We start from the raw sequence: 26,774 nt of genomic DNA, 5'->3' as shown, positions 1-26,774 counted from the left end.
TTTGGTGAGCAGAACCAAGAAAAGCATAATTTGGATTAAAATTCTGGCCCCATGTGAGTGAGTAGGAACATTCTTATATATCCATGTTATGAGGGAAAGCACCTCATCTGAAAGGTCTGAAGATAGCTACTTAAAAATGTGAATGAGGGGTCATTTTCCATTCTAATATTCTGATTTTTTAATTCTTTCTTTCTTGAAATTTGGCCTTTTAGTGAATGTATTCATGAGTGTAAGCACTTCCAATTTTGGTGTGAAATATGGTTTTATTTTTGGTTGTTGTTGTTTTGAAAGATTCACCTCTGAGGCCCGTGCTTGGAGAAGAAACTCAGCTCAAAAATAGAAAGAGGAACACACCAAAAAAAAAAAAGTAAAGGGGGAGAGAGGTTTCTTCCACATCAGGGCACGGGCTGGGAGCTCCCTGGGGCCACTGTCAGGGAGGGGGGGTGTTGCCGGGGGGTGTCGGGCACTACTGCAGGCCRGGGATGGCGCCAGGGGGCCCGTGGCCGGGCAGGGCTGTGGCAGGGCTGGAGTCAGCACCGGCACCGCTGCGGCATCACTAGGCTGAGATGGGGCAGGGGCAGGGGCNATCACTAGGCTGAGATGGGGCAGGGGCAGGGGCTGGGGGGAGGCTGGGGGGGGGGGCAGGGACAGGGACGGCTGCCGGGGCCCCCAGGGACCAGGCACTCCAGCCCTGTGAAATATCTAGAAAACTTCTCTGTACGTTCGTAAATCTGAGGGCTTTTCAGTAAAGCAAAACAAATAAAAACCCCTTCTCCTTATGATGTTTCTTGTGATGCTTAAGTACATGTCATAAACTGGGAGGGAGGAGCTAACTCTTGTTTTCATATGTGGTGTTGAAAGTGCAGCATATGGAAGAAACATTTTCAACACTGCCTACTGAAATGAAGGACAACAAAAGCCAGGTTCAGTAACTCCATATGAGAGCATTCAAAACCCATTTGAGTTAGTCACAACGCCATCAGGACACAAGTTACACATGACTTCCTCTTGGTAAACCACTGTTTGAGTAACCTGGTAAAGCTGTTCTTTGTAATTCAGGACAAGAACTAACCACCATGATGAATCCAATCTGCTCAGACATTGAAGAGAAAGCACAAACGGACAGCTCTGCCCATCTGTGGGAGCCATTGCCTTTCAGGGGTGATGCACAGGACACGTCATCAGGACCCGAGGGGTGGCCCAGGAAAGCAGCACTCTGCCTCTCGGTCAGGAAAGATGGAGCAGAAGGACGAGCACCCCCAGGCCACCCTGGCAAGGTCAAGCTGGGAAATCTTTGGTGAATTATCCTCTTCCTCTCCATCCCAGGATTTTTGTTTTCTCTAGCCAAGATTAGGCTTTCTTTTTCCCCCTCTCAGGCAAGGATTACTATCCTAGACATAGGAACCATCTGACCAAGTTTTTAGTCAGAACATTTGCATTCCAAAAACAAAGTTACACCGGTTTAAAAAAAAAMCAAAAAACACTTCACAGAAGAATTCCCAGTCAGATCCAGTCCCTCTCATCCTATTTCTCTTCTATGTGGGGACTGCATTCAGAAAACAGCCACTACATTGGCAAGAGGCCATGCTGTGGGAACATCTCCTGTAGACATAACCAAAGAGCAGCATAAGTGGGACAGTGGAGACATCTCATTCTTCTGTCCATTGCATGGGCCCTACGCGACAAAAATGAAGATCAATATTCTGCTTTCAGTTACACCTGGACATCCTTTCCATTGAATGGTCCAGTTAGATTAACCAACCTCAATGAGGAAAAACAACTTTAACTAAAGGCCAATTTCAGGCAGCATACAACAGAAAATGCAGTACTCCTTTGTATCAGGGAAGGGAGGAACCTCAGCAGGCAATGTGTTAGAGACGGGAATAAGGCTTTTCTAGCAAAGGGAATCCAGGTGTAGGACAAAGAAGAGCCGAGGTATTCACAGTCTCATCCCATTGGCACATGCTATCAAACTTTCTGCTCAAAAAGCATTTCAGAAACAAACCACAAACCAGGAAGAAACTGATCAAATCTCTTCTAAAAATTACGTCCAAAAATAGTTTAACTCCAAATTCAGGTGGCTGGTGTTCCAGTGTTGAGAAGTAGCATAAAACCCCAAAGATGGTTAAGGACTGGGAAGCCCGGCTTCAGTGGAGCTAGCTGCAAACAAAAAAGTACAGCTTGGCTCAGGCACCATCTGAGTCAAAGAGAGAAGCCCTTTGAGTCTTCCAGGCTTTATCTTGGGGTGATTTCCCCTTCTCATTTATGTAGSTGGATGCTAACTCTGATTTCTGTTCTCACAATAAAACCTCCAGTTGAGCTAGCAACTCATAAACACTTCTGAGACACAGTACCTTGTTACCCGATTGTTAAAATCTTCTACCACAGCTTCCACAAGGATTGCATCCTGTCATGATCAGACAGAGCCCTAATGTTGCAACTGCTTTTATACATTCATGTAACTGTAATAGGTAAATAGGACACTGGTTCCAAATGTGAGTCTCATCTTCAAACTGAAAATAGTTATAATGCAACTACTGTTCTAAGCTCTAAGCAGTCCCCATAATTTTCTAGTGTTCAAATCAATCAGAATGAAAGGATGTGGTTTTTACTTACTGCTGTCAAATGTGCTTTTGGTTAATTCTTATATACTATTGATTTTATTACTTGCTGTTGCACATGTTTTTTTGCTGCAGTGTGAATAACTGAGCACAGGACTCTGCATCTTGGTGACCTTTCTCCCTAAGAAGAAGGAGCTCTGCCTCTTATGGATTGATTTAGAAAATCAGATTTTGTTTTCTGGTTTTGYTGCTTCAGCCCAGCACCTCTTTTTTCTTTCACTGACTGTGATTAACATGCTTGTGCTCAGGCTCTGTAAACCACTACTGCCAATTGCGTTCCTTGTCAGTCTGGAYCACAACCTCGCCTGGCTGCTCTCTGCTCCTGAAACAGAATTTGTGGCTGAGATTACAATTTAGGGTATTTATTCCCAACGACTCTATTCACATTTCTCAGGAATCATTTTCTTCCCACTGTGTTTATAAGCCTGAAATGCAGTTGAGGACTTTCAGGCCACCAAACAATTTTAAATTTAATTGTTTCATGAAATAGAGCTGCTCTCTCGAGAAAACTCTGGCAGAAATACTGCCTGTGATATTAAACAAGGATTTGGATGGGAGATTTGGAATCATGACTGAAATATGATTTTAGTATTAATATAAATAATTGTTAAGCAAAGGAGGACAATTTACACTACCTTCAGAGCCCTCCTATATAGCATGAAAGGAGGACGGACTATTTGCTAGACAATTTAAGCACTTACTCCAGCAGTTCTTTCCAGAATGCTCCATTTCCTATTCAATACATTTTACTGAAATTCCCTAGAATTCATCCCGTTTGTTTTGCCCCTATCATCTCCTGGCCCTACTGCAGACCTAGCACAGCACCACTTACCAACAGTCTGGAGCGCATTTTGCAAGGATCTTCACCCTTGTGCTCCCCATTCTTCCCTATTCTGATACTATCCTTGGCACCACATCTGATTTTCAAGATTTAACTCTTTGGGGAAGGGAATGAGTCCTCGCCATCTGTGAAGTATGCAGCACACTTTCCTGAGCAGTGATGTTAAACTGTGGCTCTGGTAGCTTGCGAGGCCTCCACATGCTTACCCAGGCCATGAGTTCACATTATCCCTAGTGTTACACTTAGTAGTTGCCATTGCTACAGAAACAGACAGGAATAAATTCCTCCTTTGCATGAGATGAACAAAAGGGGTTGCTACCACCGCCTAGCTTTGGACACCTCATGTCAGTGCCTAACTCTGGAGACTAGCCCTCCACAGCTCCCTGTACACCCTGTGAAGAGGAGATACTCAGAGTGTCCCATTTAACCCCGTTCTGTGAATTCTCCACTGGGGTGTTGTAGCGACTCAGAAAGGGAGAGAGAGAGAGAGAGGTATCAGGTACCTCAGAAAGGTATGGCAGAGCATACCTCAGCAGAAGTTTCCAGAGCAGTGTGCATTTCCCAATGAGCAGAGGAGAAGCGAGATATCTCCTTCCTCCCTTGGTCCAATGCCAGCAAGCCTAGCAGCCACTCCTAGATTTGTGGAGAAGAAACTGGACCACTTCTCCCATGAAGACAGACACCCTGCCCTGTGAAGTGAGAGGTCTTAGCACAGAGCTGGTCAGAAGCATGCGTATCCAGACCTTAACATTCATAAGTACAAGGAAATGAGAAGCTATCCTGGTTAGCAAGGTTTTCCTCGTAAACCTAGGCTTAGCTTGGTACCTCATTTTTTACTTTCTGACAGTGTTTATTTAGGCTGGAAGTCCAGGAGGGGGATGTCAGTTTCCTGAGTTTTCAGAGGAGTCGCATGCCTAACTCAGGTCTTTTGAACGATCCTGTTTCAACCACCAGCATTTACAAATGTTTTCAAGCCTCAGCATTGCCTTCTACCTTAATCTACRTGTTTACTTCTTACCAACAGTCCCAGATACATGCTATGACGCCTCRGTTAGGTGTGAATAAAAGGTATAGCTAATTATTTAGCACAGCAAGTGCTGGCACATCTTAGGGTAAGTAATTCATGGAACCAGTTGTCTGTCAGGAGTTTGTAATGTGAATGCTTAGTTTTCACATAAAAAGTAATTCTAATATAGCAGTTACATCCATGGATATTTGTCAGTTTGCCACACCAATCTCTGGAAGGAATACTGTGGACTGCATAAAAATAGGACAGATTTTCCACACTGTGGACAGAGTTCTGACAGAAAGTGAGCTGGCAACAAACCAAATATGAATGCATAGCTTAGCTCAAAAGTACCCATGCTAAATGTCTGCTGAAACTGGCAGTGGGGCATTTAGCAAGGAATAAGTCCAAAGTTATGTTTAATTTTATTTTTTTTTAATTTTTTCCTCTCTCTTTTCTGTTTGGAACCTAGCAACATTTCACTGCAGAAGCCATGTGTTAATGTGAGGCCAAATTATGGCTCATAGCAGCTGTATCTCCACGCTCACACCATTCTGATTTTTAGAACCAACTGAAGGGACCATGGGGACAAGGCCGCTGGGATGCAGATTGCAGATGCAAGAGTAGATATGCACCCATGCAGAGGACATCCCTGACTCCTTGTTTTGCCAAAGGATGACCTCTGTCGTTCATGATATCAAAGCTTCATGGAGAGTGAGAAAGGGAATAAATATCTGAACTTGAAAATGTTTCTTAACATTCCTCCTTCTGGTTTTCTAGTAGCACCTACATACATGCAATCTGCTGCTCTGGCTCTTTTCATAGTCATATGCTTCCTCTGTCTGGAGTCCCAAACAATTCCTCTGGTAACACTATCTATTGCGAGAGAAACATCCGGCTGATACCTGTTCCTATACCCTGGACATGTCCCAACTCTCTTGCAATCTGTACCATTTGAAAAAGGGTAAGCCAGGTCAAGTGACCCCTGCATAGGATAGAGAGATCAGGAAAATGTGCTGTAACAGCTCTATCTGAAAACAGCCTGCGAGCTCTGGGAAGYGGAGTGGAGGCTCATTATCCTCAAAATTGGATTCACGTACAATCTTCTGCCCTCTTGCATTAGTGTCAAGAATTTCCCTGGTTTTGACCCAGGAATCAGCCATCAAAAAAGAGAAAGCCCCTTTCAGAACAGGAAAAGAAAGGTGACCCTGATACTTATTATGTGTAAGAAAGTGCAGCTATTTAAGCATGCTATGTAGGCCACTGATCATAAATTACAGCTCAGCCCACATCTGGCAGGATAAATCATACTAGCCAGTTTTGCAGCAACCTGTTTCTTATTTAATATTTTTCTATGGGGTGAGCCTCTGACAATACTGATTAAATGTAGTTGTCATTTTAAATGTAAGGCAGTTTTTTTTGCTGAGAAATCACTTCCTATCCTGCCTGAGCAGTAATGGTAATCATAATTATTTTGGTAAAAGCAGGATTTATTTCATATTAAGATTTGTTGAACAAGCTTCCTGACCTTTGATATCTTACTTCATGTCATTAAATATTGTATATACACACAAAAGAAAAAAAGAAGTGAGTTTGCTTGCTTCCCTTTTTTTCCACTTAATTTTGCATGAAGAAATGCAGAACTTTAATATGTTTTTCTTTTCTATTCATTTCTTATTTCAGAGATATGATCTGTTGCCTTCAACAGGTTTTTTTCTTTGGGCATCTTCCTAGAAGATCAAGAAAGTTGTTCGTGCAGCTTTCTCAGGCCTTGAGTGTCTGGCAGCTGCTTGAGTTAATTAAGAGTCAACAAAAACAAACAAAGCAAGAGTTCTGGCAGTCTGGCTAAAAATCTCGCTCCTCTTCATTTCTCACTTTTCCCTGCTTTTGTACTTGTGATGATATGGAATTGTGAGTTCTTCAGTCATCCATAGAGTCCTCTGGGAAAAAGAGAGTAGACAGTGTCTGAATTTCTAGTGAGAAAGGAAACCGGAAGGCAAATAATTTAAAAGAAAAAAATGAAATAAATATTCCAGGCTTACTTTATCTATGTAAAGAAATAAAAAGGAGAGCATATGACCTAGGCAAAGTGTTCCATTAAACCTTGTTAAAATTTGAATATTTAAAAGAAACTGCACTTGCAAAAGTTCTCCTCATTGTTTACATGCATAGCAGCCTCCAGTTGCAAGAGCAGCTTCCAACCAGTTAAAAGAACTTTTTATCCATACTCCAGTGAGAGAAGAAACGGCAGGGATAGGAGTCCAGGTGCTTTGAAATGGCCTTCCTGTCTCCTGTAGACATGGCACCACAGTGGGCATATGACCTGTGTCCCAGGCACGCTCCGAGTGTGGGGCAGAGACATCAAAATCACAGGCAAGAATCACTTCTTCTCCTTCAGCTGCTCGCGTAGAACTGTTCTGGCAACAAATGGATGTTTACCAACAACTGTGGTTGTTTTCTGACTACAAAAACCTCATTACTGCCTCCACAACTTCACTGTTGACTGACTCAGTCCAAAACCTGAAAGTGAATCTCTTCACAATTGAGTATTGTGGGGAAGGGCCATGCACCAGTCAGCTCTCAGTCCTCCTGATATCGTTCCTTTCTTCCTCAGAAATGAGTAATGCTGCTGAAAGGGTTATTTACAGAGAGCTCAAAATTTGTTTTAGACAGTATATGCTATGGCTAACTACATATATAGGGCCTCCAGCAGAAAAAACTTTTAGAAAAATTACAAGAAGAAAAACTATAAGAAACATTTTTTCTTTGACTAATGAAGTACACACCTGACAGAAGAGCTGTCTACTATATTTAATTCCAGCAGTGCTGGGTTATCTTCTGTAATACACAACAAGGCACCAGGAAGGGAGATAGCAGATAGTGGTAGAAATGATAATAGGATGTGGAGTCAAATGACAGCTGAGCTTGTGGTACATATTCCTCCCAGATCATCTCGGAGCTTGTCAGGGGTTTGCCTGGCAGGGACACAGGCAGGGAAAGTGATCATCCCCCCTCAAACTGCAGCAGGAATTTTAGAAGGTACATGCAGTCACAACCAGCTTAGGCCTTTCGCAAAGATATGAGGTCTTGCTTCTCTGTTGCGTCACAAATTGCCCTGTCTCGAAGAAGTGTAAGCGCTTTGCTCAGTGGGATACTTGGTGGTTTTTACTCACTTGGTACTTCAAGGGTTAAGGCACGAAGGTAGTGGAGAATCAGGGTGCAGGGCCCCTGCCCAGAGAACCCTCTGCTTCTCTAGTCCTTCAAGGCTTTCTTGGACAGACTGAAGCACCATGGCAGGCTGAAGCTGTACTCTTGTAAGTTAGATGAAACGGGTTCTTCTGCTCCTGCATGTCTGCTGTTGACATCAATAGTGGAAGAGCACATGCTGCAGCTGAATTATTCAGGTAACAGTTGTGCCTGAAAGGGGAAAAAAGTAGGAAGCAAGTGGCTTTCTTGCTGCTCAGTTCATGCTGCATCAGGTCTGTGCTGATGGTAGCACCTGCGAGCTGGAAGCAGCAGGCAAGCAGGTCRGGGGAGGCTTTATATCTTCTTCACACTGGACTAATCTGTGCGCCATAGCCAACAGTGATTTAGGTGGATTATATGTTGGTGGCCTAGCCCAAAATCAGACTCCACTTGTTGTCATTACACCTATGCCCATGGATACAACATGGTACCAGCAGCCTGAGTAACTGTCAGGAAGGTGGTACAGCAATGCAGAGCAGTGGGGAATTGCATGCCCTTTAACAGCATAGCAGCCTGGATATACAACAGTCAGCACATTCGAGGATGTGGGGGGGGTTGGATTTTTTTCACATATAATAGCTGTTCGAAAAGCAAAATCATCCAAGATCCAAAATTATCTCAAGTCAAAAGCAGAAATCCTTTTCTTATTGAGAGCAATACAGCACCAGAAAGTGGATGGTCTGGAAAGGTACRTAATGCTTCCTTGCAATTTTGCTCTCAGCTGGGCTCCAACAACAAGCAAATAGAAAATGGGTTCTCTTCAGGCACAACACACTCCTTGAGGATTTGTTGAATCCTCCCATGCTTCCCTTGTCCCTGAAACTCAGCTGAGCTGCTGACCCTCAACAGCTGCTTTGCAGAGAGGTCATATGAACCATCTCACACTCTCCTGACATTTTCCAGGCTTGCTCTTCATCTACCATGTATTACTTGATCACTGGAAATTGTAAATGTCCTTGCTGGCTTCAAAGTCAGGTTTTATTTCATAGCGTTATTTCTGAGAGGCCTTTGTTCCATGAATAGCATCCTCCTTTCCAAGCAAAAGACTTGTATCAGTAGGGAGTGTTCATGATGCTACAGAAAAGAGACATTTATTTATCGCTAAAGAGATATTCATTAAACCTCCTCAGTTTACTTACAGCAAGGAAGATAGATTATCATGGCTTTAAGAGAGGAACAACTCTACTGAAAGAAAATGAAGCCCCAGCTAATTTGATCTAGGCTACTAAGAAAGCCAAGGAAGCAATCCTCAGTTTGTCATAAGACAAATTCTTCCCACTCATTCACAATATAATTCCTCTATTGTACATGCTTTCAAAAGGTTTTATTCTAAGAATTCCCATGAACAATGCCACAAGAACAGATTTTATGTGATGTTCCTAATTACATCATTTTCTGGGAGCATCAGCAATTTTCTGAGAGCAATATCCTGCAGTATTTCGCTCTTCAGATTTCTAGTTCCAGCCTGTGGCTAAAACTTGTGACTGATCCTTCCAGGCCCCACAGCTCTGTTCTGCCTCTGATTTACTAGGTGTCACTGAGCAATTTTGGCAGAGAGAATGGATGAAATTCTTCTACCTCCCAATTGCCTATATGGAGAGCTGACTGAGTTTTACTGATAAATGTTTCCRCAAGATATTATTTTGGTCTGAGCAGATTTGACCATCTTTAATGGGACTGAAAGCAGACAGCGCCTATCAGTGTTTGAGTTTGGGAAATAGGTTTTTTATGAGAGAAAATTCTTCATGTGGTGACTGGAAATGGAAATAGGTAGCTGAAACACTCACGGTGTGTGACACTTATGAGAAGCCTCACAGCATAATCTACAGCTTTCTTCCAAAGGCAAGCTCCACTGTTGCAATTATTCAGACAGCATGCCTTGGCACAACTGTACAGACAGAGAGAGAGTAAAAAATATGTCTTAAGAGAATGTTAAGCTATGAATTATGGAGATGCGTATTTGCATTTGAGAAGCAGAGTGGCATGYGTATGATAAAACCTGTCTTCCATCATCTTTCCAAATAAATCTGATTGTGTGTGACTGCACTCCCTGCTGTGCTGTGCCGCAAGTTATACAGGAGCGCTGCTGTGATTTTACTGATCTCTGAAGTTTCTGGCCCCTCTGTGATTTTCTTTATAGATTTCAAAATCTATAAAATGATCTCTACATGGAACAGCACAAACCTGTTGTTTTCAGGCTGAAGTAACAACCAGAAACAAGAAAAAAAAAATTTAACTGTCAGGGAAGCTAACTCTGAAGGGTGCTAAGTACCCTCAGCTTCTCACAAGGTCCAGTTTTCCTCTAAAAGAGTTTTAAAGAGAGTGCAAAAGTAGTCTTCCCTCAATTCAAAAAAAAAAAAATTTAAATTAAAGAGCATTAGGATAAAAGAGATGGAGACCCATATGCCTTAATAAGCATCAGAGTACTTATCACCTCCCAGAGAGTTCTTAGCCATTTGTAGAGTCAATCCCATAGAGCACCGTGTTGGATCACCCCGAAGGACTGGGGCATTTTCTCAACATACTATAGGGAACTGTGGTTCTCTGTGCTTTTGTTTAGCAACATTTGGTCTGAGGAGGTTAAGACGAGAAGCTTTACACTCATGGCGTACTATAGCCTTTCAGAAATATGTAAAGCATGAAAACAAGACAGATCACTTCAAATCTCTGTTAAAGGTTTACTTATGCAAATTAGATTTCCACAGAGTTAGAACTCAATCTTTTCAAATAGGTGTTCTAATATGATTGATTGACTGCTCCTGGCATCTGAAAGATAACCTAATTCAGAAGGTATTGTTCTTATTTCCATCTTTTAAGCTAAAGAATGATGAATAACAAATAGCAAATTTCTTGTCTGTGGACAAATATGCAGCTTCACATTAAATCTGTATGAAACCAGCTATTCCCCAAATGCTACACAAATAAAACTGTATTCTGTGCATGTTTGCAAATAGGAAGTTGCATAACATGATCAAGCCTGGCAGCTATCTGGCATTTAAGTGAAGTTGTTATAAACCCTATTTTAGGTTTAAAAATGCAGTAAAAAGTGCCAGAAGTTAGAAACAGATCATAGTCTGTGGCTCTTTCAGCTTTAGTTCAATAAAATATATGCTAACATATGCTTAGCTTCAGGCCTACTGACCGCTGGGCCATACTCATCTGTTTAAAGCTAAACTTGCCAACATTCCCTTTTTCATCTCTCCTAAATACATTGGGTTTAGGAGCAATTCCATCAATAAGGTTACAAAACTTAGCAGGAAAGCATGGGAAAATAGAGTCATTCCAAACTCCAGCTGCTGTTCAGAAAGGTTTTCCACCAGGCAAGGTTTCTGTATAATCTTTAATAAAATGGAGGGTTGTGTTTTGTTTGATCCCAACTCCTTATGTCTTTATTACAATAACTCAGTAACATTCTTACTCTTAAAATACAAATGTTTTAATATGTCATTTCAAAACATCTCAACGTTGTCCTTTGTACTCAGCCTTTCCTGCTTTGATAACAGTCTTAGGTTTTGYTTTCTAGCACAATTGCTGTTGTACCACATACAGTGACAACTTGTTATCCCTAGCTCAAAGGAAGTAATCTTCCTTTTTTTTTGCCTTCTAATCCACCAGTGAATCACAGCTGCACTGCTTAAAGAAGAAAGTAAGCAAGAATCTCCTATTTGTTCCACAGTTTTAAATTATTGCATGAAATAAAAACACAAGAAGAAAAAAAAGTGCAAAGGATAAAAACTGTATGTTACACAACACTATGTATAATAATTATATGTTTTTATTTTTATATTTAATTTTATAGAAATATGGGGAAAATAGGCAATGTAAGCAAGAGAAAAATGTATTCATAACTTCAGACATCTTAATACCAAAAAAACCCATTACGGTCGACTGCCTAAGAAGAAGCAGGTAATCATTGCTACACAGAATTAGTATCTAAAATCACCTTTAATAATTCATCCTATAGAGCTTTATTCTCCTATATGCAAGAATAAGCAGACAGGTTCCATGCAGTATTTCTGTATCAGATTCTTTCTGGATTCTCAGAAACTTTGGATTTGTCTTATATCCTGTTGTCCTAGCCAACACACAGATCGCAGAGGCTAATGTAGCTCATTCCAGGGCAAGATACAGGATTGTTCATTGCTTCCTATCCTTAGAAGAAGGTGAGAAAACRTATTTTCTGAATTTTTGCCAATCATCCCAAACATGAACACAAACACTCGTATATGTGAATTTCATCTACTCTGCTATTCTAACATATTCCTATGGGTTTCTTCACAAGTAACAACAGTCAGAAAAGTCTGCAGCCCAGTAACATCTTCCTCCAGTCCATTCTTCTGACATGTCCCTAGGCCAGAGACAGTGTAGAGAACGACAGAGCCATGTGATAGTATTCTCTGCTAGAATGCTCTTTTATATTGGGAGAATCACAAAAGCCATAGCAGGGACCAAAAGCTGGTGCAGAATGTTTCTTTACACACTTTCCTTCTCCAGCATTGCTTTTTGCTCTCACTTAGGAACTCACAAAGATGCTTCTCAGCAGCTGGCTGTTTCCACTTAAAGGAGCTGCATGATTAGGAGTGATTGTGGTGTCAGGCAAAGTTTCAAGTAGACAAAGCTTCTCATCTGCAGCTTGGGCATAGAATGGAGCAGATCCATGAGAATCTCTGCCTCTCGATGGTTCTTTGATCAGTATGTCTTGTTGGGTCCTCAAGGAGAGCTTTCAGATCCCAGAGGCAGTAGTGGTGTACAGTTTTCACCTACCTTTCATGTGCAGAGTCAGTAATAGCAAGTTCCATGTGCCAAGCATCTTTGAAGAATGACCTGACCTTCCTTTTAGTGCCACTAGGATGCTACTCTGCAGGGGCTACAGCACTCACTGAAGATTTGCAAAGACAAAGTCTTTTTGACTAGTCATGGCTGGACATGTGCCTTGGGCTTTACTATACTCTTGTGAAAGGATTTAGACAGCAGAAGAGCAACAAACCCCTGTTTCCTTACAATGCTACAAAAAGCAGAGACAGACAGAGGTGACTCTCAATGACTACAGAGCCTTGAAGAACAATGGTTGCTGCAAGGTGAGTGACTTTTTTCTGCAGGTACTCATAAGCATGTGTCCTGTTGTAGATATTCACACAAGGAGATGAGACAGAGGGCTATCCATGGTTCCTGCTGAACACTGATTATTGTATTGCTCTCCTGAGCTTGGCATCTTACCCATCAGCTAATTCCAGTGCATAACTTTATATAGATGGTAGTGACTTGCACCTTGTCACTACTTTGCAGATTTCTGATTTTGATATATTTTGGAAACCAGAAGAAAATGGCCTCTGAGTTCTGCTTCAATCAGCCTTGCTCTCTGGTAGGGGAAATACACCAGCTACGCTATTATATGCTCTGCAATCCACACTGATATTCTTTGGGATGAGATAGCCTGACCTTTACAAAACCCATCTGCAGCTGGATGAACAAGAAATGACAGCCTGAAATGATATGTTCTTGTCAGGGTAATAAAATCAAGCTTCAAACACGTCTAATCGATGCAGATTCCTTTCTCTCAGTGGAGACTATAATTTCAGGAAAAGGCAAGCAGGTGACTGACTGGTTTACAGGAAGTCATGAGAGCACACTGGAGGTGAATTTCAAGTGAGCTCTTGAGCTCTGTTACAGTTGTGGAATAATGCATGGGGTAAAGGGTCAGTCACAGTGCCTGAAGCTCAGTCATAGTCCTGGCTGCCTGTTGGTATTTAGAAAGATGTTCAGGGTGAAAGAATATAATAAGCATTCTGGAAAACATTCAAAAAGATGGCCCATGGGACTTGGGAGCACTGAGTAATTATCCTTTCAAAAAAATTCAATACCAGTGGGTAAGAAATGACCAAGCACAACTACACAGTCTGGTTGCTGAAAAACTTTGTTAAGACTAAACAAAAAATGAGGCTCTATTCTCTGTGATAAATAGTCAGAGATTTTACAGTGAAGGCCTGGAGGGAGCCTACGTGTTATATGGCTGCCTTTGTTGATAATTACTTCCATTTTTAAGAAGTTGTTCTCCTGGCAGATGCTGTCCAGATCTGCAAAACAATCTCCTGGACCTGTAAGAAGTACTTGCCCACCCATCAGCTGTAATGGCTTCGGGTTTATGTGTGTTCATGGTGCTGGGAGATGACAAACGGGTATATTGAAAACTGCCTTCAAAAGTGAGTATCTGATATATATCAATCAGTCAATGCTGTCTCAGTCAGCTATGAGAGTAATTTTTCCTTTTTGTTTCTAGAAATTGTCCTGGGAATTTGGGAATTCAGTGAAGAGACTGGCCTCTGTTTCACTGAGGGAAAAAACAGGCCAAACCATGATTCAGGATTTAGGCTTCCTCCAGAGGAGAAATTCAGACATTTCTTTTAATCTTGGATAATTTATAAGCTTGTCATAGGCGATTCCCACGAAGCACATGGCCTTCATAGTTGATCATAGACCACCTGCTTAGCAGTTGCTGACATGCTGAAAATGAAGAGTTGTTGTGGGAATAATAAGAATTTTCCAAATATCTATGCCACACATTATGCTGCTTGTGGTAGAGTGGTACCCATTCTTCAAAACCAGCCTTATGTGATTTGTTGAACATAGCATGTGAATTCTGTCCAAATAACTCTTCCAGGTAGATAAAGAAAGGAACCAAAAAAGGAAGTGATGCAAGAACAGACACTTGAAGGGAGGATTTATGGCTATCAGTGACCTTGCAATGGACTTCTACCATGGCACAAACATACCCTTTGTTTGTGCTTCCACTGATAACACAGCATTCAAAAATGTTGCCCAGACATACTAAGATAATATGAATGAGTAAATTATTAATTCCAAATGCATATCTGCTTGTGAAATTCTAGAATGATGACTTATCCCTAATATCAAGTAAAGTACAGATCTTTTGTCTAACTGTCATCTCAGAATGACAGTGAACTAAATCCTTGGTAATGGGATCGTTTATCCAGCCCAGTTAGATTCCAATTTATCTTTTTAATTTGCACTACAGCATCACAGAAGGAGCAGTTCTTAGGGTTCAGCACGTTGCTGTGAATTGTTGAATGTGAAGCTGCCAAATCTTTTTGTATCAAATTCATAGTATACATTTGGCACAATTCTGTATTCATTATTGCCAGAAACAACAGGATATAGAAATTAATTGGATTAATTAAAATCAATTTGCACAAATGAAAGGTGACCTTTGTTCTCTTTCATAATCTCGGTAAAATTTTTGTATATTGCTGACAAACAACCAGATATTAATGCATGCTTTTCTCTCAAACAGGAATGCATACATTTAATTAGTTATACTCCCCCAATACTAATAGATTTTTTCAGATTATTTGCTAAGAAGTGAACAGTGCAATATCTGGGGCTGATGTTCTACCACAGCTCATATTCCTATAAATAACTTGTGCAAAGAATCATGCTTAGGCACAGGCGTGTCCTTGGTTAGGGAAGACCTACCCCCCACCTCCCCAGGTGTTGTAATCAGACCTTTCTCAAGCCTGCATTATTTTAAAAGAGATAATGCTCTACAGAGAAATTCAGCACCTCAAGTTTTGTTCTGGTTATTGCACTTACACTAYATAGTAAGTCTAGATTTTCTGACCATGAGGCCTCAAATCAGTTGAAAAATATATCCAGCTTCCATAGTATGGAATAAAATTCTACTGACTTTGAACCTGTAATAAAGGACACATTTTGGCACACAGCTGTTTTATGTAGCTTTTAAATTGATGCTGTTCTCAGATCTTCCATCAGCCTGTGAGTGTCCTGGAACAAATCTCACCGTTGCAGTGCCCTTGTTTCTCCATCTCTAATGTGATTTGTACTCCTCTTTGCCATTTTGTCACTAGCTATGAAAAGCAACCAAGACTCACCATTGCAACTGAGAAAAAAATTCTAGTTGGGAAATATTTTTTTTGGCCAGATGTATTTCAAACAGGTTTTTTTTTTTTAGTTTTATCCCAAATTCTCAGATTATGAGCACTGGCAACAGGATATTGTAGACACCCATTAAAGTATGTGATTGCTAGCACATTTTCAATGTGATTATCAGTTTTCTGACCACGTGGTGGATTTTTATGCTGACAACAGAACACTCTACAATGCCTTGCTCTGTAAATCTCAGCTGAGCAGGCCTTTTGCAAAATCACATAAAGTCCTGTTTTGAAATTATAATCCTAAGCATGATGACTGACATCAGATTTTTGCAAAAGAAAAAACACAGTCTGCCTATTTACCAGGGTTGTGCCACACATCATTACATATATAAAATAAAATGTGTTTATGAGACATATCAGAGAAGACTCACAGGAARGTATCTGACTGAATATATATAATGTGCTCCCTCTGTGCTTATTCTTATAAACTCTATTTTTATAGTGGAAATGATGTCCCATGTTAAATTTCAGCACGTCGGACTTTCTTGCATTATTTGCGGAATATCCACTTTGGAATAAATTTATTGCTCTGGAAGCTGTCCATATTGCAACTGACAAGGTAAGGAACAAGTTCAACCACAAGCTGAATCACACATATCTCAAGCAGATGATTTACATGTACAATATTTTGAAAGACAAGGGATAAACTGAGATCTGTAAGATTCCTCTGGATTACGGAGTATTTCATATGGTAACTGCAGCGCTCCTTCCTCAGGAAAGGAGTATTTTGGCCAAAAAGTCGACTTTTTTCCACACAGTGTGCCATTAACACATATATTTCCTTTCATTCAATGCAGTTAAATGAAGACTAGCAAGAAGAATGACTGATGCATTGCACTTTCTGTTCACTAAATGCATGATTGCACTTGTAAAATTACCTGTATACACAGGAGGGTAAAGCATAAAGGCTTATCTATCTAAACTATTTCAAGAACTAAAAAAGAAAGAAAATAAGAGCAGAACTCTTCTACTTACAGCACCTGCACAAGCAGTCCATTGGTTTAAATGAGATGCAGCATCTCATTGCAACCAAACCAAGCTGAAGCTGCTCCACGTCAAGGACTCAGTCTCCTTAGGAAGAGACAAAGGCATCGTCATGTCTGTGCTGGGGAGCTGGTTCATCCCCTTGCAGATGATAAGGGCCATCTGCAATGTTCCCCCAGGCTGAGTCAGCCTACAAGAACACTGGGATCTCGACAAGATGATTTTTCTTCCATTTCAAAACATGGTGGTAGCACAGAGCAGGTTTGCAGCCTTCAGTACACAAACCCCTCTAAGTTTATATTTAAATAATCAGAGTACAGGCGTTTGTACATATGCCAGGCCTGCTGTCTAGCTTTGCCAGCCTGAGTGACAGGGAGAGCATCTGTGCATAACTATAGTAGAGATGTAGTGCCCTGAGGACCAGAGTGCTTAGTCCTGCTGAGCTCTTAACACTGCTCCTTTGCAAAATTATACTTGAGCTCCTCTGTTCTGTAAGAAATCAACAAACTTTATTTTTCTCCACCTTTCACCTTTCCAGGCCTCCATTTCATTCTCTGAAGGAAAACAAGTATATTGAGATTCTTACTGATTGAGAAGGTGAGGGTTCAAAAGCCTGGCCCCTACAACAGCTGGTTGTTTGTGCCACTCCTCAGTCCTGTGTCATGAAAGGGGTATCTTCTTCAGGTACTTTCCCTCTCTGAATAACTTCTTTTCCCCCAGGCCTTGTATCTCCATTTGCTGAAGCAAATAGCATGACACCTATTGACTTCCACATACATTTTTGTAGCAGCCTAAATCTCCTCCTCTTCAGTCTTCCCCCAAACTCACTTCTTGAATTCAGCTTTCCACTTCCAGGCCTCCTCTTCTGCCTTCTCCTCTTCTGCCTGCATTCACAGCACAACCTTATCACAGATTTCAGCAAATCTTTGGTCCTCTCCTCCCTTCCATAGATTGTCATGACTTTAATTTGGGGCCATATGCACAATCCCTTGCTCAGAAATATTGCATGGAAATGCTCCTCCTGATGACTGGTGGTATTCAGTCTACCAGAAGGCAGCCTACAATACAAGCTTCTGCCACAAGATTATCAACCCATCTTGAACTTGAAATGCAACAGGAAAAAAATCCCCATCACATTTTTTCATCAGCAAGATAGTGCACACAGTGCATGGCTTTCCAAAGAATGCATGCTTATACGTGTATAAATCTAGCTACAAATAGAAGCTGAATTCTCACCATACGTTTAATCAGGCTGGACCTTTGAACTGCTTCTAAAACCTACCTAAAGCCTTTCTTTCACTGAGAAATCTACAGTTGTTAGGATCGATGTCTGCTGCCTACCCTCTTAGTTACATTGATGCTAACCACTCAGAAGGTTAAACCCAGACCTTTCCAGAGATCCTTAATTTTGCCCTGTGTTGGAGTAGAATATGGCATTAACAGTTAATTTTAAAATGCTTTACCTGACCGTGATTTTTTTTAAAAGAGAGCAAAAATCCCATTCCTTGGAGATATAAGGAATTAATATGTCATGCCTAGCAGTTCTGAACCTGGGAAATATCCACTTCTCCTTTCCCTTCTCCTTGCATCTCCAGAGCCTAAAGGGATCTAAGGGGATTAGGAATCTAAAGGGATTAGGAGTTCATTGAACCAGCAGTTCTCCAACTCATATAGGAGCAGGACTGAGAAAAAAGTTTGAGACTTCCTTTTGTAATTTATAGCAGTATGGACAGTGAGTCTTGTCAGCGCCATGTCTTACAGCTCCATTTGACTTTTGACCCTACTTTGTGAAGAAGTTTCTGCCATCATAGTATGTACCAAAGGCCTTATGTGAGAAGTGGCACAAAAAAAGTACAATAGTGCTTATAAGCCATGAGAAAGGCAAGAGTGTTGACAGCAGAGGAAAGGACACATGGTAAAATGAAATGTTGAATTCAAAATGAATATGAGCTACAATTGTTCAGAAAGCCGCCACCACAGCAGAGAAAAGTTGCAGTATAATTTCAACTGTGGGATCAAAGAAAAAGACTTTATACACCATCACGGAAACAAATAGACAGTTTTATTATCTTGAAGCAGAGATGATTTGGGCCTTTCTTAAATTAGCTCTTGTGTGTTTCAGTAGCATTAGACCCTTGTTTTACAGCTTGCATTTTATGATCTCGCTTTTCCATAGATATTGTACACCATTCTGCAAATTTTAAGTTGTCAGTCTGGCTTGATTGCTATTATTCGCTTGTGAGCATCGCTAATAAAATGCTTTCACAAGGCTGCGTGTTTCATGTGTCAGGGAACCTGGCCATTCCCTGTTCTTTTATTCCTGTTGACAAGCACTTACCTATCTATTTTTGCAGAGAACCTGGAATGCCTTGTAGCACATAAACAAGATTTTAAAAACCAAATACTGAAAAGGCCAGTCCAAAGGCTAGAGGGCTAGGAAAACAAATGGTGTTTAAGCAGCTGGTGGAATTCAGATGTTCCCGTACTCAGGACTGGCAGAATTGTGAATACAAGCTGCTGCAAAACACAAAACAGGCTGGAGAGTTCACTGTCTCAATTCCCAGAAATTTTAAAGTCAGGCACATACTAAAATGATGAATCTTTATGCTGCAAGTTGAATGCACACATGGATCTGACTGGACCAAACGGTGTCCACTTCAGTTATGCAACTAGTCTAGTTAAATTCCACTGGGACACTGCCCAAACAATCAAGATGTGCCAGGATGAGCCTTCTGTCACAGAAAACGGAGGCAGAAATGAGAAACAAAGTCATCCCAGAAATTAACCTGTTAGTGCAGGCTCATTCCATTCTTGATCAGAATTACAGACACACGACACAGCTAAAAAAATAATCAATTGACAATATTAAACAGTGTAAGTTAAAGGCAAATCAGACTCTGAGGGGGTTAGGGACTAACTACATCTTTGCTTAGTGGGAAAGATAATAATACCTGGAAACCATTAAATCAAATGTGCTCTTCAGACTGCAGTTTGGAATCCTTTGAATTAGTTGCATACATAAAGACTCACCAGCTTCTATAAGATTTTAATTTAATCTAAAATTTATTTTATTTCAAATTTTAAGAAATTTATGAAAAACTAGTGTTACTCTAATTAGTGTTCCCAAATACTAGTAGTTATTAATAAATAAAGCACACAGCATATGCTGGGGCCAGCAGTCAATTTCTTACTCATACATATCTCTCCTGTGGCTAACACCAAAACCCCACATCAGTCCGCCACCAAGGTCCCAGCCCTGCCATTCAGCTGACAGCAGGGCCTCTGCAATCTGTTCATTCTTCATTTAGTGCCCAGAGTTGGCTGTGACCACTGCCAAATCAAGAGCATCTGTGTTCATTCCAGGACTTAGGCACATGCGCATTGCAGAAGTCAATAAGGCAGACCAGGCCATCAAAAGCACCTCTGATGACAGCAGTGACTTCCTTAAGTTCCACATGACATCAGCCCTGGTCTAAGCCTCTTGCCCAGAGGATTAAGATTTGGGCTAGCAGGGACCAGTGAGCACAGAGCAGATCTAGCAAACATCACTAGACCAGGAAGGCTAATGTTAGCAGGCACTACAAGGAGTCTTGGTACTAGGAATCACTGGGACAGACACACAGGCAGGTTGTCTCTTCTTGAGGCTCCTGGGCAAGATTTAGGACAGTAGCTGGCAACATCTTCTGGGTTAGTGCTAAGATTCCTGGCCCAGAATTAAGGTCACTTGTCCTCTAGGGGAGGAGAGAGATAGATAATGACATCAACCTCTGCATCCTCCCATGAAAGCTTGCTCCAGCATCTGCAGTTTTGCCACTGACTTCAACAGGAGCTGGAACAGCCTCTGCTGATCCTGTCAAACAAAACTGAAACTTTGCTCTGGTTATTGAGACTCTAATGCAGAGACTGTAAGAAGGGTTATTTCAAGTTTCAGAACCCTTAATATGCTAATTTTTCCATTGATTCCTTGATAAATCAATAAAGTCAAAAATCCTCAGTAACTCTCCCCTTTTAATTATCAGACAGTGACATAATGTATTAAGTCTATTGACTCACAGTAGTGGGTTGCATAATGGAAATGCCCTTGGATTTGCATGCTTTTGTACCCTTCATGTTTCCCCATTGTAATTCCATAGATTTATACATCACCAATGTGCTATTTCAGGCTAATATATTGCAAGGAYATTGGGATGGTGGCAGTTTATCAATGACTTCTTGTCCTCCTTTTTTTCATTAGTGCTGTTTAAGAAGGCAAGCTATTTCTGTCAGGATCTTCCTCTAAACCTAATGGATTTTACAGTATAACCATAATAGTGCACTATTATGCCTGTCCCTTCCTTGTATTAATTATGATCATATTTGCATTCAGGATGCAACCTTATCTGAATCCAATGCAAATTACTATCTTTGAAGGAGAAAGACTCTAGCACAGCTATTGTCAGAGCTATCCCCGGAAGTAATATGCCACTACTGCATGTGTTACCTAAGGGCCAGAGCAATACCTTTCTTGATCCACACAAATACATCTCAAACAACATTTCTCTGGAAATGGAAAAAGTGCTTTTTGATGTATATTTTGGTTAGTCTAACTTTTTTTTTTTTTTTGCCTGTGCATTACCTCACTGGCATTCAATCAGTATTATATAAGTACCATAGCCAGGTTCACTGAAAGAGACTGGTATTTTTCCTCCACCTACTTCACAAGTGACAGGTAAATAAGCCTTTGCTGCTTCCTTGGCTCCCAAGTCAATAACATTTATTTTCAAAGGCTCCAGCTCTGGGAAGAACCAGAAAGGCACGTAAGTACATTCTTGAAGCCCACTTATTCAGTGGGATTAAAAGTATGGCTTATGTCCTGCTCAATAAAGAAAGTGTTAACTCCAGCTTTAAGGCCAGATAAGTGCATGCTTGTGTGTAGTCTCAGTTAACAGACTCTTTCTCCTGTTTAAAGCACATGCTTAAGAACCTTCCTAAGTCTTGACCTTTGAGTCATACATGTATACAAGCAGAGCAGGATGCTGCCTGAAAACTTCACTGTCCATGATGATAACTGCTGAAATAAGCAGTCAAAAGATCACTGTCTTCGAAAGTATATAGCTCCAACAATTTCTTCTGTTTCACTAAAGAGAAGTGCCTTTAGGAAAAAAATAAGGTGCATAGTCTGTGCAAAACTTTGTGACATTCAGTCTTGCAAATGAGAAGCCAAAAGAAAATCTTAAGAAAAACATAAAAAGTAGATTTATTCTTTTCTTCAATGGGGCATTTGTTGGTAAGGGGCAACTTAAGAGTTTTTAAGCACTTTCCCTCTTGATACTGTATGCCAGGTGGAAGTTCTTGGTTATGATAATGACCCTTACRGTGTGGATGATGGGAAGTCACAAAAATCCTTATTACATAAAGCTGCCAGATCTCCTGGGGTCATCAGAGCCAATGTGTAAAATGCAGGTTTGTCTTGACAGCCCAGGTGAACTCATGTTAGCTGAAGATCATCCTTACAGCCCTCTGATTTTCAAAAGCTAGCAGTGATACAGCAAGTGCCAGGGCTCTTAGGGCACCAGTAGGGCCAGGGACCCCCACCTTCATCCTGCCCAGCCCCAGACCCCCATTTCAGCCCAGGGCTGTCAGTCCCTGCCCTGTGACACTGTAGTGGTGCTGGTCTCCAGCCCAGTCTCTGGCTCTGCCTCCTGGGTGGACCTCAGCCCTATGCTGTCAGCAGGTCATCTCCTGGAAAGACCCTTGGACATATGCTGTAGCTTTGTCTCCAGTCCTGTCCCCAACCCCATCTCCTTTGCTCCCAGCTGGAGTCCCTGGAGGGACTCTGGACCCAGCTCATTGCTCACAGTGCCAGGGACTTTCAGTAAACACCACTACTAGCCCTGACTCTGCCCACTGCATGCAGACCCTGCAGGACTGCACCATGTCAGCGAGGCACAGCCTGCACCGGGGTCACTCTTGGATCCCGGCTCCCCATCCTTGGGGATCAGCTGGCCCTTGCTGCACCCTGACAGCAAGCAGGCAGAGCTGGCAGGAGGTAGATCCCTGAGATGCACATGTATCTGCTGCATACCTGACACCTGTACATGGAAGTAGGTTCCCCCTGAGAAAACACCTCTCTTCTGCCACTTCTCTTTATGAACCATCAGAAAATGCTCAGTCAGCAAGGATCTTGTGGTGCTTTGATGTACCTTCGCAAGCTGTACATCCCAGGAAGCACATCTAAGGGACAGCCCCTGAGAACGCTGGTATAACAGCTTCACAATAGCACCTGAGTTTTCCAGTTCCTTTTCAGCCATGTTGGCTTTGAGTATCCATTCACAAGTTCATTAACTAAGCAAAATTTACCTCACAAAACAGTCAAATGGGGGAAATGCAATTTTAGAAAATTATATATATCTACTTATTAACAAGTGTTTTCAAATATTTTGAAGAGAAACTCGTCATTCTCTCATATGTATACAGAGAGGAAGAGAGAGAGAAGCACACAAACAAACAAGCGTAGGCAAATGTGCTCAGACTTTTTTTCAAACAACAACAAAGCAGGCTGTGTGAGGCTTTCTGAATTCAGTTAGGTGCCCTTTGCATTGCACAGCTTCCCAGACCCATCTGTACAAGCTTCTGTCACAGAGCCATCCTCAAAGTGCATGTATTAAATTTTAAGCTAGGTTGTTTACAAAATAGTTCCAAGACTGTCCCTTTGTAGAAGTACTGGTTTACAGAACATCTGCTGCTTTCAACAGTCTATACAGAGCCATTTGTTTCATCTGAAAGCAACAGCATTTCCCCATGCTGTAACCATGCTCCCGTGAATCAAAGGAAATATGTTAAGACCATTCAGCCATTATTAATTTTTTATCTGGGGACTCTCTCTTTCTTTGATCACATGTTCATCAGCATTAATTTTGGCTTGATTTTTAATAGCATGTTCTCTGTGATGATTTCTACTAATTCAGAATCTGAATGGGTAAAATGGCTCAGTGTGGATTTATCATTGTTTTTAGCTTCATTTCTGCATATCCATGTTGATCCATTGTGTGGAAAAAGCAAATAACTAGCAACTGTGTCGGCTTCTTTTTGGTTTGCACCAATTTTCTTTCTCTGAAATGGAGTTTCAGTAGGTAAAGCCAGCCTGGCCCCTAGTAGTTTACTCCTGTTTTTCTTAAGACTTGCCTTTTTTTTCCTCTTTGAAGCTTTGTTGATGTAAGTCAGAATTCAATATAAACCTAGGTGAGGGCTTAAGTATTGCTTAAGTCACATCAGGGCAAAGACAGGGCAGGCACAGAGTCAGATGTGAGGTATTACTGTTCAAACGGGTTGATGATGAGATCTTTAACTTACAAAGTTCTTTACATTATCCATATCACACCTTTAGAAAGCAGCATGATCACAAGAGAGGTCTGAAAAGCATGAAATTAAGGGCCTGACTTTTCTCTTGGGCAGGTTTGTACAGATATTACTCTGTTGGTCCAGTCTGACTTGGCAGACTCTCACACAGTATTTCACCAGTTCAGAATGGCTGCCCAGGATGCAAAAGCATTGGGAATTCAGGCTGTTTGAATTAAAGTAAAACATATCTTGGTTATACTATGAAACCAAAAATATGCTCTTGAAATGGTGGCTATAGTAAACTTTTTGTAAGTTGTACAGCAATGGCTAAAGGCAAAACATTAGGACTAAAAAAATGTAGAGCTTTGGTAAAGCAACAGAAAYATTTCCAGTTCAAGTCATGCCCTCTAACTGCATGTATCATGTAAAGGTCATCAGAGAAACTCTGAATCACCACTTTTATGAACATTTTAAATTTAAGTTTAAGAATTATTTTGGGTGAAGAGGTCATATGGCAGGAAATTCCCTCTAGCTTCCAAGAGGCATTAGGATACAGTGCTTCTTCCGCTTGGCAAGAAATGCTTTACATTCAGAGAATAATGAATCAATAAAAATCAGTTTACAAGAAGCATAGGAGAGTCTGGGGAATTCCTCCTGACAGAGTGCTCAGGTTGAAAATGGATCCCCGATTTCTTAAGAGGTGTAGCCACACACATCTTAAAAGATGGATGGTAGTGTGAAAYAGGCTGTTCATTCTGGTTACTCAGAGGACAAGTCATTGGAACATGTTTACAGTAGAGAGGCTTGAAATTAAATGTCATGGGGGACAGAATGTTTAGTGGAGGAGGGAACTTGGTCTTATGTATTTCCAATATTGAAATTTCAAAATTATAAAAGAAATAGTTCCTTTTCAAAACTAACGCTGGGCAATATTAAGCATTAAACAATACTACTGTCCTTCTTTTTTGGATGTCCCCCTCAAGAAAGACATGACAGCCTACATTTAATACTGGAAACTAGCAAACAAGTAGCCCTTACTGAGTCATATATGCAAAACCAAGCTGCTTTGAAACACTTCATTGGAACATAAAATAATGTATAAATGATTAAACTAATAGGCAGTCCAAGCCTGATGAAACAAATTCACTAAGACTGGAAAAATTCATTGGAGAATCAGATGTTCATTCAACCAACAGTTGTAGAAAGATGCAGCATCCACGTGTGTATTCTAATACAGGTTCAGTTCTCCACATTTCTTCCTCTTTCCACAAAAATCACAGCCTGTTGTTCTCCTTCCACTACAAAGCAGGTGCTCCATGCCTCCATTGAACTCACATTGCCTGAGAACACAATGGTGTCATGCAGAAACACTGTACTGCATTAGGCATCCAAGACATGCTAGAAGGTTGTTCATAGGTACCTTTTAGTTTTTCACAGCTAGACCATTAAATGTGCAAAAATAGTATTAGTGCAGTGGTCACACAGTTAGAATAATTAAGTCAGGAACTTTAAAAGTTATGCTTCTGGCACTAATGTTAGCTTGAAAGACTTTAACCATTGTAATATTTTCTGCTCTCTTGCCTTAGCAATGAAAATCATAGTAATCGTAATTCATTTCATCCATCACAGTCCAGAAAAGAACTCAAGAAAGGATTTCACCTGAAGCATAGAAGTTGTTCTGCTTGTTCTCTGATGCACATATCAGACTGCAAAGGCTGTGAAAGGAGAGCTGTGTGATTGTATTAGCAAAGAAGAAGAAATAGGATACTGGGAAGGAAAGTAGTCACTTCCTGATTGGAACAAATGGTCAAAATACTTAATTTCCACCAGCCAATAATCGGGGGGGGGGGGACCAGTCTGTGAAGATTCTGTTTCTATTAGCATTTTTTAATGTTTGTGTATAACAATACTATTTCAGAATGAATAAGGAAACTTTTCACTTAGGTATGTAAGAGCAGGAAGAGTGCCATTTTGAACATATATTTCTTGAAATATTTTTGCACATGAGAAAAATAATCAAAATCAACCTACTCTTGCAGCCAGTATTCTTTTTGAAACATCAGCAAGAAAATCAATAAAAACTATTTTTCTGGAGAATTTCCAGTTGTACTTGGAAAAAAACACTACCTGGATTCCCTTCTTGACTGTGTTTCCATTTCTACAAGCTCTAGATTCAGCAAAAAACATTAGTAAATACCATTTTCCAGAAGAAGGAATGTATCTGAGTGACCTGGGTGCAAAGTAGGTTTCCATATTCTGTAGTGTGTAGAGTGGTTGGCTACAAATACAGCCTCCATTTTCTCATGAGCTCTGAGACTCAGTGCGCTCTGTGCGCTCCCAGAGCTGAATGGCATCTCACATGGATGTGAGGGTGGTGGATGCAACATAACAAATACTGRAGCATCCGTCCTTCCAGTACAACAACCACTCTGACTGCCTGTGAGATGATTTAGCTTTTGCGCTACTTACAAGGCAGGGCAGCATCTTGCAGGCATCACATAGCCCAGCATTACCAGACCCAGCATGGTGACAAGTGTGCTGGAATAACTGACCACCAGAAAGCAGTTGGGGAGACTCMTTAGGCCCAGACAGTGGTTCTGAAAACAGTCAAAGCAGTTAATGAATGAAACCAAGCACCGCAAAGCATCAGAATKAGGATTTGCTAATAGACTCAGGAAGCAATAAGACAAAATGCTCTTTCAGTGATGTTTAACAGTTCAAAAAGTTAACCTTTTTGTTGCTAGGCAATATGACTACAGTAAAGTTACAGTGCAATCTGTGCAGAG

The sequence above is a fragment of the Apteryx rowi genome, unplaced genomic scaffold, assembly GCF_003343035.1.
Source record: "Apteryx rowi isolate R43461 unplaced genomic scaffold, aptRow1 scaffold_196, whole genome shotgun sequence".
NCBI lineage: Eukaryota > Metazoa > Chordata > Aves > Apterygiformes > Apterygidae > Apteryx > Apteryx rowi.
This window is presented reverse-complemented; position numbering follows the sequence as displayed.